Below are 16,294 nucleotides of genomic sequence, written 5' to 3'. Positions count from 1 at the left end.
AAACATAATGTTTTGTAAATGATAGGTTTACTTCTGAATTGTTTCATCTTGTATGCAATCGGTATAATTATTCTAAAATCATATATTAATGCACTTTTTCATATCAAGGATATATGAGTTGTTGAACATTGCAGAATCAGTTCATGATATTTCATTTACAGTCCTGACTATTTTTATCCAACTTCTTTGATATTATGGATTTTTGCCTTTCAGATCTAGCTTTATCAGTCTTTTCCTCTTCATTTAACCAATGAAGTATTTTCCACAAAAAATGGCTGTGTTGATTTTCAAAGAACGAATGTACTTCCTTTACCTAAAAAGTCTACAAATTATTCTGATTTTGAAGAATACTACTAATATATCAAACTTGTCTTCATCTGCATTTTTTACTACCCTATTAATTAAAATAGAAAGCACTATAAATACCTTCACTTTTTTGGATTATTTTGGATTCAGTGCAAAATGAGAATATAATTATTCCAGAAATAGCTCTCAACTCTCTGTCCTAAAGTTTTCTCTATGAATGTAGTTATTCAAGGATTAATTCTTGGTATCGCTGCATCATCTTGTAGTTTGCATGTGTTAAGCAGTGAAACTCAATGCTTTCTTTTTTGAATCTTCATATTATTATCTTATTAATACATGGATGTTTTGATACTCAAATGTAATATAAAAAATACATTCAAGCGTAATTTTTTGCATATTTCTTCTGAGTTTGCTCCTTTTCATACACTGGTGTTTATCTCAGTAAAATTAAAAATTTCCACCTAATCTCAACACTATTTGCACTTTTTTTCTTCAGTCTTCTGTTCTCGCTGATAAACTCTGTTATTATTCAAGATTTCAAGACTTTCTTTCATAATTTCATTTTAAAATGCAATTTCATTAGAAACTTTGAAGAGTTTTTTAATTGATGCTTGTTATCAAATGACCTGCATTTGCAAATTGATCTCTGAATTGAGGAATGTGACATGTAATTGTTATTGCTAGCAGAAATAAGGTGCATGTTGTTACATGGTTATGTACGTCATATATAAGTGAATTAAGTTTAGGATTCTTGGTTAGTATGTGCCATATTAATCCATAAGTCTCTTATTGTATATATTTCTTTCAGAGGCGATAGTTTCATAAGTGCATTTTCAATATTTGCAGTAAAAGCTATTTTATAAATCTTTGGAAAATTGTACTTTTTATTCACTTAAATTTAGTAAATGGAACTATTAAGTCTATATTCAATTTTATCCTAATATTAAGCATTCATTAAGGAATAACATTTGATGAAGACAAAGCATCTTTGTTTGAGGGCAAAAAAAATCAGGTTAACCTTACATTTGTTGTATTTCGAGGTCTAAGAAGGATTTTCTTCAGTAATTTATCATCTTCATTAAAACTGAAAAGAATGAAGCTTAGTAGATTTCTTTTTAATGATAAATGTAACTTTATATCAAACACAACCAGAAATATTTTAATCATATTAGTTTATGTATTCATTTCTCATTCTGCATTCTGATGTGCTGCTGTTTAAGGCATTTAATACATTAACTTTGATTTAATAATTTTGTGACATGAAAAATATGCCTTTAATCTATGTTCAGTGTAGCACAAAAAGAAAGAAAGTATTTATTTTTTATGTTGTTCATATTAAATTGTTGAAAATCATCTTATTTTGTAATTCTAGTAAACTTTTATTGGAAATAAAGTAGCTTTAATGATATAAATTTACCCATTTTTTAATTAAAAATTTTCTGTCCATATAATGTAATAATTGCTGATCATTCTAGTGATTTTTCTGTCTTTTGATCTGTTAAGAATCAGGCAGCCTACAGTGACTGATGTATAGTTTTGGACACGTATTTTAAAACTGATTTACCTATCCACCAAAAGGGGCATGCCTATTAAAAAGTAAACTTTTTTTTAACACATAATACTGTTCTTCATCTCTTTCAAAACTTTCCTGTTGTTGGAAAAAAAAAAAAAAAATACATGTCTTAAAGTAATATATCTTATTCCAGAAATGCTGGAAATAAATCCACATAAAAAGCCAGATACTTAGAAGGTTAATTAATATTCAATAAAATTATGCAAATACACTCTCATTAAAATCTGGTTTCTCCTTGGCTTCTTTACTCTGATAAAATTTAACTGTGTCCTTTCTAACCTCTATTTGTATCTTAAAATCTTTTATTACTTATCATTTTAAGACTGTCAGAGTAGCTGGTAATTTTATTGGTTCATGAGGCTGTGTGCAGGTTAGACATTCATTCTAGAATGGCTTCTTTTATTTCATTTACATCTGTTCCTGTTTTACGAATAATATTTTTAGTTGTTTTATTCTCTTGTTGTTTCTCCATTTTCTCTGCATTCAATGTGGGATATTGGGACTAATGTTTAAAATTTTATATCTCCAGAATTGTAAATTGCACTTTTGTGTTAGTAAAAGGCATGCTATCACAAATAACTTCTCTGGTTATAACATGAGTGAATAAAATCTGCTTTAAGTTTTGATATTATTTTTTAAGGTTTCTTCTGTAGTTTTATTGAATTTAACAACTTTGTTAGGTAAAATCCATTTACAAATATTAGTTTTCCCTGCACATATATTTTGAAATTTAAAATAATTTGAGTTCCAGCATTTTTTTTTTTTTTTTTTTTAATTTTTAAAGGCCATCCTTTAAACTAAAATTTGTTGATTTAAGCAAGAGATAGTATTGCTTCCTTGAGCTCCTTTTGCTTATTTGCATTCGTCTGTAAATGTTTCGTTAAAATGTGCATATTTTCTGTTATTTGTGGTTTGTACTGAATGGCAATTATTAACATGTTGTTAATATTAAATTGCTATCAAATTACTTTTTACTTCTTCACCTATATTATGCAGCTTTTCTACCTTGATTCTAGTACTGTCACAGTGTGTTCTTTAAAATTTTCATTATATTCAAAGAAGAATTCCAAAGAACTGTGACAAAACTCGAGAAAATTCATAGTGCAACTTTTAAAAGAAAATTGTAGGTATAAATAATATAAGTTTGAATAATTAATTTAATTTGAGGAAATAAAGTTTTGAGCTTTACAAGATATATAAACAGCTTGATATATAAAAATATATTAAAAATTAATAGAATGAATTGGATGGCTCACATGATCTGAGTGTGAAATGAGAATGTTATATAAAAAAATTGCTACTTTTTAACCCACTGGAGCACCAAAGTTGAAAAGACTGCAGCTGAGATGGGCGCTGATTCTGGGGTTGAATTTTCGAGGAATTAATGACAGATTGAACTGAATTGAATTAATGACTAATTTCGAGGAATTGAACTGGAGATGGAACTGGTATAACTAGGATCCAAGTGATCCAACATATTGGTCACAAAATAGAAAAAAACTTGCTATTATGAAAAATTTGTTGCTCTTTCCAAAATCCAATGTCACATTAAGGTAATATAGCTGTAGAAAAACATTGCTAAGAAAATTATGTATAACCTATCTGTTGTGAACTATAAAATAATAAAAAGTATTAGCCTTAAAATTTAAATTGTATTTTGTTGGATAAAATAGACCTGAATGTAGTGAAATCTTTAAAAATGTAATAATAAACAATAAGCAGAAAAAACGACGAGTGTTCCCAGTTATAATGAAACCTTAATCATCTCTTTCGCCATTCTCTTTTTTGATTCCCGAAATTCAAATTGGGTTCTTCATGTCTCGAAAGCGCGACTTAGGATACATATTAGATTTATATATAACACTATTCTAACATAGGTATTTTGACACAAAATCAGACTTTTTCTGAAATAACATATGATTTTTTTTTACATATTTCGATTGTACGACTAAAATTATGCCTAGATACTAAATTTTGTAAAATTTGGTGCGAAATTTACGAAGAAATTCAACAGTTTATGTTGATGCTTTTTTTTCAGTTTGCACCAAGAATAGTTAGTTCACTTGGCGAACTTCTTAATATACGAGGCAGTCCGATAAGTACTTAGCCTACAAAAGAAAGATGAAAATTTTGGAAAAGTTGCGATTTATTTCTCAACATAGTCTTCTTTCAACTGGATACACTTGACCTAGCGATGCTCCGACTTCTTTAACCCATCTGAAAAATATGTTTTCTAGAGGTCTGCAAAGTAGGTCTCTGTGGCGGCGATAACCTCCTCATTCGACTCAAATTTCTGCCCTGCGAGTGACTTTTCCAAGTTTGGAAACAAAAAGAAGTCACACGGGGCCAAATCTTGAGAATACGGTGGATGGGGCTGCTGTTCGTAGTCTAATGCGACCAATTTGGCCGTGGCAATGGCGGAGGTGTGAGCCGGTGTGTTGTCATGGTGGAAGAGCACTTTTTTCTTCGCCAAATGGGGCCGTTTTTTCTGCAATTCGAGGTCGAATTGGCCCAATAGTTCGGCATAATAGAGCCCTGTGACTGTTTTGTCCTTCTCCAGGTCGTCGATGTAGATCACACCTTGTGAATGCCAGAAAACTGTGGCCATCACCTTTCTGGCCGATGGGACAGTCTTCGTCTTCTTCGAAGCACATTTGCCGGGTAAAGTCCACTGTTTCGACTGTTCCTTGGTCTCTGGTGTGTACCAGTGAATCCATGTTTTGTCAATGGTCGCGAAACGACGCAGAAACTCCTTCGGATTGCGCTTAAACAGTGTCAAACACTGCTCTGAAGTGGTCTCATGGATGCGCTTGTTGTCCGGAGTGAGCAAATGTGGCATCCATCGAGCCGACAGCTTTCTCATGCCCAATATTTCATGCAGGATATGACCCACGCGGTCTTTTGAGATGCCTACTGTCTCAGCTATCTTGCGCACCTTCAATCGGCGGTCTGCCAATACGAGATCATGGACTTTTGTCACGTTATCCTCCACGGTAGCCGTTTTTGGGGCACCTGGGCGTGGCTCATCAAAAACTGACGTGCAACCACGTTGAAACTCTTTAAACCAATTTTTGACGGTCACCATTAAAGGAGAAGAGTCACCGTACACAGCATCCAAGCGCTCTTTGATTTTGCTGCGCGATTTCCCTTCCAAAAACAAGAATTGAATCACCCACCAATATTGCTCTTTTTCCATTTTTCTAAAATCCGCAGACACGCCCGCTTCTACACGCTGTCAAAACAAAACTACAAATACAATATGGCTGAAATTTTAAAATCCGCAGACACGCCCGCTTCTACACGCTGTCAAAACAAAACTACAAATCCAATATGGTTGAAATTTTGACAGTAGCCGTCTACAAGGATGTACTACACAATAATAAATTTCTCTTACGATAGTGGCGCCATTGGGCGGTGAGGCTAAGTACTTATCAGACTGCCCTTGTATGTCAACCTATTTTCCTTTTGTGCATGAGGGGGATAAGTCACGATCGTTTCTTTTTTCAGATAATGGTCTGTATAAGTAATTTTTAATTATAATTGTTATCATTTTAAATATTTTTTCTTTTTTGAATTTCATTTTAATTGTTTAAGTTGCATGGTTTCTTTCGAATAACTGTTTTAAAATTTTCTATTTTCTCATTCGAACTGTGTAGTTTAAATCAAAGGTGCATCGTTTATTATTATTATTATTATTTTTTTTTTTCAAATAGTTTTCGTTATACTATATTTTTTGTAATAGTTGCTATTTTAGGTAATTTTTAAATTTTTAGACTTTTATTTTAATTCTTAGTGTTGTATTGTCTCTTCAGATAATTATTTCAAAATTTTCTATAACTGAGCATTTTAAATATATTTATTAATATAAATTTTCCAGAATTTGATTTTATTTATTTGAATTGCGTTTCTTTCGGAAGAATACTTTGTAACCCAGACTACGATGCATTTGAAAACTGCATATATAAAAAGAGAAAATACAATAAAACACAGTTAACATGCCTTTCAATGTTCCGTTCAGAAAAGATATATAAATAAGAGAGATGTGTAACCAACATTATAACTTAGGATGACTTGCATACACTGCTTTAAACAGTTTTATCATTGTGCCCATTGCTTTACACAATTTTATCATCCTACGTTTGGTTTCTTAAAATGTTATTCATATTTTAGTCAAATATTTTATTTCTGAAATTGCAAGAATCAAATATCATAGGATTTAAAAAAAAAAAAAGAATACTAAATTTTATGCAAAAATTTATTTTTTCTTTTTTTTTTCAGGCATTCTAATTCATTTTTGCTCTTTTTCTTCAGGCATTCTGCAAGTATATTAAAAAGCATCCAACTTTTTGAAACATCCTGGTATTTCTGACAATCATTTTAAATGAAGTTATCGCCTTCCATTTCATAAAGGCTCACAAATGGCTGAACGGTAAAGTCGCTGGACACTGGTAGTTCACTCCGCGGTTCGAATCCTGGTAAACGGGCTGGTTGCATGGCCATTTTCGTGGATTTTCTCATGTGTAACGTGTATGCCAGCTGGTTTGCCTTAGAAAGTTCTCCACGAAGGCATTCTTCCTTTTAGGCAGATAGCCCTGCTTTGCTGTACCTTAATAATCGAATTCAATCCATTTCATCAGTGTTTGGTCAGAGCCTTTATTAGTCTTTGGTGGCTAAGCATTTTGAAGCTATGAGATGAAAGGAAAGACTGGTTTCATCAAGAGGTTTTGGTTTATTTAATTATGGCAAAGCACACTAGGGCTATCTGCCTAAGGGAAGGAGTGCCTTCGTGGAGGACTTTCTAAAGGGAACTGATTCATATACACATTACACATGGCGAAAACCACTATCACGCCCATGCAGTCAGTCCGTTCGCCGGATTTGAACCTCGTACCGAACTACCAGTATTGAGTGACTTTACCGCTCGGCCGCTGTTTCATCAAGAGGGGGAAAAAAACGTCTTTAGGTGACATCCACATACGTCTCTGGATAAACTCCTGAATCTTCAAATAATTCGACTGAGAAATCATGAGATTCTCGGTTTATGATACGATATGATGTTCTATAACTTAATTTAAATTTGTACAACCATATAGTCTAAAACCAGTCGCTCTTCACTTTAATCTGCAATGATATTGTTTTTGTCTTTTCTGTTAACACAAGCTGAATTGATGGTATTTGCTGGTGTACACGTCCAAGTGTTTTCTCTTTGAACACCTAAATTCTTTTGAAGTATCCTGAAAGTATATTCAAAAGCATCCAACTTTTTTACACATCTTGGTATGTCTGACAGCCAAATTTCTCTTCAAACTTTTGCTTACTTTTCTCCCTAATTTTTTTCTTTCCTTCAACAGTTATTTTCAGTGCTCACACAAGAAAATTAAGATTTTTCGATTGCTAGACTTCCATAAATTTTGCATTCTTGTCAATTTTTTAAAAATATCAATTACATGAATTGCATTTCAGCTGAAAACAGCTTTTCATTTTCTAGTCATTTTAACTATAAATAAAGTTTAAAGCGAAGTCCAAAGGATAAATATTTTAATTAATTTTTTTTTGCTAAATGACAACGAAATAAAATCCCGGCAGTGTTTATTCTGTCCAGCAGTGTTTATTCTGTACCACCGAGTGACCCGATTCTTATATCGTTTGAAACAATCATATTAAAAATCATGTTTTTTATACAATCTACAATGCAAGAGAAAAATTAGCTTCTTAAAACATTCTTTTAAGAGGATTAATATAAAAATTTATATATATATTTTTAACCCCTTCGCGCCGACTGTCACGTCTACGTGCCAGCAACAAACACACTCACTTCCCGGCCGACACACAGGCGTGCCAGAGCATTTTCCCGTTCAGCGCCGACTGTCACGTATTTGTGCCAGTGTCCTGGAACGTTTTAAAAACTATAATTTCTGCCACAAGATGGCACTGTATGTCCATATGGTTTCAGATACATGTACATTAGACCTTTTACTCGAAATGAAAGAAGCATGACTCACATACATGTGTTTTTGATTATATAAGCAAAAGGGGAAATAAATCTTTCCGAATGGCGTGCTTTATGACGTCTCTTTAAATTCGCACGTGGTAGTTGTTTATTGTAAGTAGAGAAGTTTTATTTTTGTTAAAGTGTTGGGTATTTCGGTTTGCAGTTCAGTATTTAGAAAATAATTAGATCTTGTTAGACGTGAATTCATTCTGTTTTTACCGTTGCAATGTCGAAGCGTCGAAAATGTTTAACAGAGCATGAAATAGCAGAAATGATGCAAAATATTTCAGATATTGATTCTGAAACAGATTCTGATAGTAGTGATAGTCATACTATGTAACGTAGTATAACTGTCACATTTTCCAAAACTTTTTTCAGAAGAGACTGATAAGAAAATGAGACGACGATGCTTTATTTGTTCACATTCCCGGAAAAATCCTCCAAAACGGCAAATGAGTTATTACGAGTGCAAGGAATGTAACGTAGGGCTGTGTGTAGATCCCTGTTTTTAAATTTTTCATACGAAAAGAGAATTTTAAGTAATATATTTAGTTTTCAGATGTATAATGTTAAAAGTCACAAAATGGTGAGTAATGAAAAGTGTAAAATATGCATTTAAACAAGAAATAAGGTAATATATATATAAAATATATAAGTATATATATATATAAAATATCTATAAAGCATAAGCCGTTTAAATACTCTATAGAGCATTATTAAACAATGCGTTGATACTTCGGAAATTTCATGGATTTAGGCTTAATAGCAAAAAAGTCCCCGGCCCTAGACAGACGCTCGCATAAGACACTGCCGGCCTCCGCGATAAGCGCACGTTTGCGCTACCCGCCGCGAAGGGGTTAAAGCTGGGACTTGAACCAAACTTTAAACTTTTAAAGTTTAATTTACATGGTGGTTATAATTAAAGTTGCACTTTGAAATGGTCATAAAAGGAAAACTACGGGACTAAATGTTATTAAACTTGGGAATCGTGTAAAGGAGGTTATGGGAATTTATTTTTCGCGGGAAAAAAAGAGTTAAAAAACTCACCACCAGGAGAAAAATGGCACTGTATGCAATATTGTTAAATAAAATAAGACATGAAAACATCGGTTTAAAATGTGTTTAATTGTTTCTGAAAAGTGTTACAAAGCATGTTCAATGTAGCGTCCAGCATTTTCCGAGAGCAAGTTAAATCCTGTTACTGCTCTTCAGAGTAAAATGGTTCACTTATGAAACTAGCTATCATTCCACACCAAACAGTGTGGAATGACTATGCAATGGACTGCTAGGCAATGGAATGCAGTAGGAGAATGCAATGGAACTAGGTAGATAACATGAGGGATTTCTTTGGCCCAAATCCATAAAAGCGTTTTGAATCAGTATCTTCATGTTTTAGGACCGAGTTCAGGCTTAAAAAATTACAAATTAGCGATTCGTAAGAAAATGATTTCCAGATTGTATGCGAGTGATTTGCGATCTCACATTTTCTAATCGCTAATTCGTGGTTTTCACGGACAAATTTTTCCCTTACTAAAGGGACAAATTTCTCCCTTTAGAGATGGCACACTGGACTTTTATAGACTTTTAACGCCTTTAAATGGTAATTTGCTTACTTCAAAGTTTCTTAAGGGTATACAATATATTAAACCCGTGTAACAAAAGGTTAAGTTAGATTCCGACTCATATTTCATTTAACCATATTGCAAACAGCGCCATTTTCCCTCTGGTGGTGAGGTTTCGAACTTTCTTTTTTTTCGCGGAAAAAAATTCCCATGACCTCCTTTACACGGTTACCAAGTTTAATAACATTTGTTAACATTTCCTTTTATGACCATTTCAAAGTGGAACTTTAATTACAACCATCCTGTATATTATTAAATTTTAATTTGAAGCTATGCATTATATGTATACCATGCGTAAGATTTTCGCTTTTATTGAAAAAATAAAGAGTCGAAGCAAATATACTTAAGATAATGGACCAAAACTTAAAAAATTTCCTCTCCCTCCGAAAACAAAATATTGAAAATTTAATCTCGAATTTATTGGATTATCGAAATATTCAATTTGACTTATCTTCTAAGTCCTAGTCCAACAATGCTGTCAAAAATTCCGAATTACTGACGCTGAAGTAAAAGGTTTAGTATATATTCACTGTATGTTAATAAAGTAATCAGAGTGTAATAAAAATAGATTATAGAATTTACGCTGGTGCAACTTTTTGTCTGAATGCACAACTTGTAATGGAAGAGAAGGCTTCTCTTTTTGTCTCTTCAATGTCAAAAAACTTTCCTTTGAGAGAGAAAGAAAAAAATTCACAAGAAGACAAATTTGAAGAACATGCAGGACGATTGAGTACACATACTTATTTTCAGAACACAAGCGGTTCTCTGATTGGTTATTGAATAATGAAAAAATGCATTGTCATGCAATACAAAATATTTGGAATATGTTTTCTGACTGAATAGCGTAAGATTAAAAGTCATCTGCTTAATTCACAGCCATTTACAAGTCAACTACTCGGGCAATTGCAGAATCGTTTTGATACCTGAGCTTGTAAGACAAACCTAATATCACTGGATTTAAACACTTCTTTAATCTTCCACGAACATTCCTTCTTTAGCTCATATTCCAAGAATATTAAGTGAATACAATTATTGCAAAAGAAATTGAATATTCATTTGCACTATGGCTTGGTAGTTTACTAACGAGTTAACAAAACTTAAATTCTGCTTTTTGTGTCTAAGAATACAACAATATTTTAAATATTTACAAATAAAATATTAAATTGGAGATTTAATTGGAGCCTCACCAGTTGCCTAGCATAAGTACTAATTGTTTGTTGCGAAGTCTAAGCCAGGCTGCATGGTTGGTTTTGGTAGTTTTCTAGGTTCTCTTTACAAATGTATGAAAGCATCTTAACCAAATAGCTCCCATGTTCTTTCTATGTTCAAATAACCAACTGACCTAGTTTAAGTGCAATTTCCAAGTGAAGTTTTATTATATTACTGATGATTAGAATTCAGTTCTTGACAATTACATTCTAAATTAGAATTTTAAGGATATAATGAAAATACGTTACGCAGAAAAATACATTTTAGGGTAAAAAATGAGTCGATTTTTTATGTTTAAAAACTTCTTAAATTCGTTTAATAAACATTGTACCCTCATTGGTAATTGAATCCAGAATGTTGAATGTCGTTTATATAATTATTCTTACTTGTCAACAGAACCTGCTGACATATCTACCCATTAAGTAAATGCAGATCATTTCTACATAACCATTGAACTTCCATTAATTCGGTCTCTAGTGGGTTGTATGTTTATATCATAATTTGACTTTTATAAAAATGATTATTCTAAATCTTCTATAAAAATATACCGTGCTTTAAAAATATGGATAGTATCAGCCGCTCTTTCAGCCACTTCATAAGCAACAGCTTGCTTAGAAATAAATTATGCAGTTAATGTCATAAAATATTTTCATAAAATTCAAATAAACATCAAACGAAAGTTCACAGTTTTAGACAAATCGATTTAAACGAAGTTAAAGTAAAGTAGCAGACGATAAACGTCAAAGATAAAAATTTACTCATAATTTTTTTTTTTTTTTTTTAGTCCAAAGGGGGTTTGTCCCTGAAGGACTATTGTTTTCGTTTTGCAATTTTGCGTCGGACTCATAAACGTCGGTTCACTTTTCAAACTGTTGCCACAAAATGTTAGAGTCCTGCATTATATTTGAAGAAATTAAATAATGAAAAATCTGCATAAATGATTGTCTATTTTTCGCATTGTGATAAAACAATGGTACATAAAACCATCAAATTTTGAATGACGAAATCCTACTGCGAATATGGCATCTGAAATCCCAAATTTGGACTTTGTTTTATTATAGATTTTATATTTTGTAAAACTTTAACGAATTTTTGATTTACAAACTCAATGCTTTAAAAGCGAGAAATGGCAACGTTATATAGAAAAAAAAATACTTTTATCTCCAGCTCGCGAGACTGTGTATATCGGAAATTCTAAAGATATGCTTAATTTAACATTATTTTGCGATATTGCTCTTGAACTGAATTTTATGGTTTAAGTGCAAAGAACATGATATTTAATAAATAAAGGTAACACTCAAAACGTTAAAAAAACGCCCCTTTGGACGTAATTTAAAATCTGAAACATTTCAGTTTTTTTTTTTTTTTTTTAGAAAGAAAGAAGTTTAAAAAAAAAAGGTAAAAATTTGAATAATACCATCTATAATTTAAAAAATAATAGTTTTTCACATAGTATTAATAAATATTTATTACGCATCATTAAAGGAAAAAATTTCACATAAATAATTCTCCGTAAAAACTTAATATATATATCTTAAGTCGCACTTTCGAGACATTAAAAACCCAAATTTGAATTTTGTCAATCGGCCCAGCAAAACGGGAGATATAGAACTTTTTTTTTAAAAAAAACAGTGTACATGCTATAATAACTAGTCTATATATATTTGAGCACAGGAAGGAAGATTTATATGACTTATTTCAACTGCTGTTTCACTTGCACAGTATCCATAGCTTTAAATATATAATTTAGTGCAGTTAAAAAATAAAACTAATTTTTAATTTAATGTACCTTGAATTTTAAATACTACTGAACTGGAATAAATGTTATAATAAAATAAAGTTTTTTTTAGTCCAAAAGGGCAATTTGCCCTGAAGGACTATAAATTCCGTTTTAGCATTTTGCGTCGAAAACTTTAAAAGGCTGTATCACTTTTCAAATCGTTGCCGTCATATATTATCGCCCTGTCTTATATTTAAAAAAATTAAATAATGAAGAATCTGCATAAATGTATATGTTTCTCGCATTGTGATAAAACAACGGTACCTAGAGCCATCAAAATTTGAATAACGTAATCTTCCATAGAATATGGGCATGTGGAAGCCCTAATTTGAATTTGAAATTTGTTTTATTATGGATTTCAGATTTTGTAACACTTCAACGAATTTGTGATTAAAAAACTAATTGATTTCAAATTGAGCAATGGCAACACTGTGCGAAGGGGGGGGGGACATTTTTTATCTCCAGCGCAGGAGACTCTGTATCGGAAATTTTAAAGATAAGCTCATTTTAAAATTAATTTGGGATATTGCTGTTGAACTGAATTGTATAGTTTGAGTACATCGGAAACCTTTCAGATTTTTTTCTTTTTTTTTTAAATCAAGCCATGAAACGGTTTTTTCATGCATATGTTAAAGTTTAATTGATTTTTTTTTTTTTTTATTTCAGAGGTTTAATAAAAGTCTTGGTTGTATTCCTTTTATACTAAAAACTTGTAAATGTTACCATATTTAGCAGTAAACAAGCATAACAGAAAATCCGTTAGAGAAATTTCAATAATTCATGGCTATAAGTGCAGAGAAATATCATAAATATGTCCTTCTGCTTGTTTATTCTAGAATATTTTGTGTTATGTCATGTCATCTGAAATAAATTAATGGAATAACGACTTTATTCTTTTAACCCCCGATCCCATAACCCGTAAATCAGTCATTTGTTTATAGATGAAAGGGAAAGGAAGTGGAAACCAAGTGCTGAGAGGCAAAACTGTTTTATCATTCAGCGGGGAGGGAGGAGGGAAAGCCGTTAAATCATCTGAAGTACTTGAACAGCCTGCCAAATTAAGAGAAAATTCTTTTTGACAATAAAAATAACCTACTTATTTCATACGAAATTATTAATTAAATATAAAATGCAGTTTTGCACTTGGGATTTTTTTCTGTATTTTTGCAATGTTAATTTATCAGCTAATTTCTCAGGCTTTATTTCTACTTAGTTTCAGTTAAAAAAGCAAAAAAGGTGGAATCATTGATAAATTGTTATTCTGGATCTTTTTGGTTCCAGAAAATTGTCTTTCCAATACTTTATTATTATGACTGTGTCAAGTATTGATTAATAATAGCATTTACATCCTTTAGAAATTTTTATTTTCATATTTTAAATTTAAATAAAAACTATGAGTGAGTTACATAAAAGCATGTAAAACATATGAATGTAATATAATTTTTTAATATATCTAAATGATAGTTAAATAAATGATTATAAATATCCATAACATCAGTTTGTCTTTCTGATTACTTGAATTTTTGTTTTATTTTGTTTTGAGGATTTCTATTTTTAAATAAGTTGCTGTAAATTTACAAATGCTCATAATTTGTGTACAACAATGCGAGAGAAATACTATAGCTGTCTATAGCTACATACAGTTTTCTGATGCATAATTAAGTTTTATTTTTAAATAAATTAAATAACAGCTCATTTTCATATTTTCACTATTTCCTCATTTAAATGGTTGCAAGTAAAAAAGTATGAGTTCAAAATAAAACTTATGATCATGTTATTTTATTTACTTTAGCATGTGATAAAATACAATGTAAGGCAGAGAAAATGCCACACCATGAATAAATTATTTGATAAAGACCAGACTTTGTGCATAATTAAATAGTCAAGCACATAACAAATAGTTTAATTTTCAAAAATATACAAAGAACAAAAAGATAATATTAATTTCATGCATTCATTATTGCATCTAACCAATGAGTGCCTGAATAATATCCTGCGGTACCTATGGAAACACATTATTGATAACTTCACAATTCATCTCTTGTTTCAGGGAGGAGCAGATGTATTCAATCATATTCCATAAATGTTTGTTATGTGAGATATCAGATGAAAGTGCTTGCTAAGGTATTACTTGTATACCTATAAATGTATTTATAGTCAGTCGAGCAATTTGTGGCCAGATGTTATCCTGTTGAAAAAATGATCTTGGGATCACTTGAAGATATAGTAATACAGGTAAATAGTATTTCTCTCACATTCACCTGATCTGTCACAAAATGAACATTTGCGGCATATGATTGAATATATTTGCTCATCCATGAAATGAAAGTTGAAGAAAATGATGCTGCAGCACTTCATAATCATTCGGTGAGGCAGACATGAGTTATATCACTGAATATCATTTCACTTTGTTTATACCACTGTGCTATGATACCATTTCAGTTGTTCATGAGTATGGTTTGCTAATAATGAAATCATTCATAAAAAATTACTAGGTATGTGATGTCCTAAAATCATGCTTATATTCTGCATACTAATAATCTGATTAGTGTACAAAAATGCAGTCATATATGTAACTGCTACAGATAGTTAGATGTCAGAGATTTTGCTTCTTCATGATGTTTTTTCCCATGTCAAGTACTTGAAACAAACAAAGGTGCTTGTTTTCTGTTTATGTGAATTTCTGTTTGATGCGCTGATTGATTTGTTTAATTCATTTTAGCTAAACATGCAGAGGCTGTCTTCCCAAGAAGAAAGATGCTTCTGTGTTGGACTGTGTAATGAAAAATGACTTGTATTCACTCTCTACATGAGAACAGGGAAAAAAACTGAATTGGGACCTTTCTAAAATATAACAGGATACATTCTATAGATTGCTACATTTTCATAGTTCAGTACACCACAAGGAGACACCAAGTGAACTTTCTTCGATAAAGATTCTAAATGAACTTCTAGAAACGTTTCATTTAGAACTAATTGTTTGTTATGTGAATTCACCTGCTTTAATTTTTAAACTGTTGACTTACTTCTGCAGTAACATTATATTTTTGTAATAATGTATGCTATTGTCTATCTTTGTAGCTTTTAATAGGTTTTTAAAAATAAATTTTTTTAATGAGATTGTGTATTTCAGTTATTTTTTGTATTAATAATTTCCCTTTTTCTAAAGGACTGAATCTAGCCAATATTACTCAAGACAGCTTTAAAAAATACATTTACAGTCGTCGAAACACTACATAAATTCCTTTTCACATCCACACTGTAATATACACACACAATATAGTTCATGGCATTAGTAACACATCAGTGTACATTTGTATGATTTTGAAAAGAGGAAAAAAATTTTAGAAATTAGTTTGAGCTTTATATTTGTGACTCAGAAAAATATGGGAAATCTGTGGTTCAGCAATTCTGCAACTACTGAAAATCGAATAATCACATGAATGTTGACACTAATACTGAAAATCTACTCATTGTTATATTAGAAATAAGGTTAGTTATAGAAAGGTTGCTGTTTATATTTCTGGAGGCAACCGCAGACGATTCCAGTCGAAAGTCTGATATTTTTAACCATAATTTCTTCAGAACGTTTTGCCACTTTAGCGTGATTTGTGTTATTTACAGTAAATTGAAAAAATTCAACTCGGCAAAAAATAGAACATTTTCGGGCGATTATTTTTCATAACTTAGGACGTGGATTATCAAGACAAGAGTGCTTCGATTAACTTAATTCTTTATACAGCGATAAAGGACCATCCTACAGCACTGTAAAAAACTGGTATAACGAATTCAATCGTGGTCAACGTTCGCTC

At 31.4% G+C, this 16,294-nt stretch overlaps 1 long non-coding RNA gene across 4 annotated transcripts in view; it reads left to right on the top strand.

Moving 5' to 3' along the window:
- The window catches only part of LOC118204841 (uncharacterized), a 90,794-nt gene extending 75,192 nt beyond the window's left edge, over positions 1-15,602 (top strand). For all 4 annotated transcript variants that reach the window (XR_015039378.1, XR_015039379.1, XR_015039376.1 and 1 more), the window contains one exon: positions 15,205-15,602. This is a non-coding gene — a long non-coding RNA (uncharacterized LOC118204841). The remainder of the gene's footprint in view (positions 1-15,204) is intronic.
- The last annotated feature ends 692 nt before the right edge of the window (positions 15,603-16,294 follow it).

This window comes from Stegodyphus dumicola, chromosome 2 (assembly GCF_044657685.1).
Source record: "Stegodyphus dumicola isolate Sdum_Otavi_A_Nest chromosome 2, ASM4465768v1".
Classification (NCBI taxonomy): domain Eukaryota; kingdom Metazoa; phylum Arthropoda; class Arachnida; order Araneae; family Eresidae; genus Stegodyphus; species Stegodyphus dumicola.
This window is presented reverse-complemented; position numbering and strand designations above follow the sequence as displayed.